We start from the raw sequence: 1,419 nt of genomic DNA, 5'->3' as shown, positions 1-1,419 counted from the left end.
AGGGCACAAGAAATGGAGCTGAAATCAAAAATCTGCACTGCAGGCAAATATTTAAAGTCCATGGAATTTGAATTTTCAAATCTAGCCTTCCTTCTCTCCATCCTGCGTAAATCCCTAACGATGGAACACCCCTGATGAGATGCTTTAGAATTTTTATTGATTTCTGCCTCCTGTGTGATGGTTTTACCAACAAACACACGAACCAAGGATGGAAAACTCAGACTTCAGGCAATAAAAGAGCCCATGAGCGCTCACCCTTCCACGGGAGCAGCCCCATTTCTGTGATGACAGGCAGAGCTGCAGAACACTCAGCTAATTACACGGTGAGGGTAATTATTGGTATAAAACTGACGTTAAAGGCAGATGAAAAGTGCTGGTGTCGTTTTTAAGGCACAGAGTTACAGGGCTCAGAAATGTCAAGTCAAAATTTCGGTTTGAAACACAATTCCCAGCCTTTTTTTTTTTTTTTTTGCGTGTGTGGTTTTTGATCTAATGGCAAGCTGGAAGCCTGCACTCAGAGAAATCTCATTTCCAGAGGAAAGCTCTCAGGTTTTGTGGATCCTGTTCCTTCCTCATGAGGGCACATCCAAACCACCCCTGGTCTGGGTGTTTTTTTGGAATTATTTGGGAATTAAGGGAGGTTTTTCGGAATTATTTGGTTTAAAGGGGGAAACCATCCTGTTGTGTGCAGTTATCAGCTCTGCCTGGAGCAGCCTGGGCCAATGCAAGGCGTTCCTGCTCGTGGTAGATTGGAATGAGATGATTTTTAAGGTCCTCCCCAACCAAAATCATCCTGGGATTCCCCATTTCTATGAAATCCTGCCTGTCCCAGCTGCTGTCCAGGCACACAGGTGGCTCAGGGCTGCCTGTGCCTCCAGCAGGCTGACAGAAAGAACTCTCCATATTAGTGTAAATTACACTTAATTAGCAAAAGACAGTGAACTTTTGCTATAGGCAAAGAGACACAGGATGGGCTGCAACCACACGCACCAGGGCCATCTGCTGAGAGCCAGCCCTGCTCTAAAGGCTCCATGCCTTGATTATGCAAATCGGGGCGATTATTCCAGCCTCAAGACTGCGGCAAGATAATTAGCCAGCAATAAATCACCCCGACTCCAGCGGCTGCAAATGAATTTTCGGCTTTATGGCCATCATTGCAATTGGATGGTGGTGATGAAGTGAGCAGGAGAGAGGACATCAGGCCCCAGAGATCCCTCCTGCTGCTGGGGAGGGGAATTGGAATGGTTTGGCTTTGCTCAGCCTGCCAGGAGGCTGCAGAGGGTTCACTGGCAAGGAAAACAAAAAAGTATATGAATATATAAAGATATATTAAAAATATAAGAGATACAATATATAATATATAAATATATAATAATTATATAAAGTAAAATATATAGACATTATATTAAAGTATACAAA

The sequence above is a fragment of the Geospiza fortis genome, unplaced genomic scaffold (assembly GCF_000277835.1).
Source record: "Geospiza fortis unplaced genomic scaffold, GeoFor_1.0 scaffold183, whole genome shotgun sequence".
Lineage (NCBI taxonomy): Eukaryota > Metazoa > Chordata > Aves > Passeriformes > Thraupidae > Geospiza > Geospiza fortis.
Note: the sequence above shows the minus strand (reverse complement) of the source record.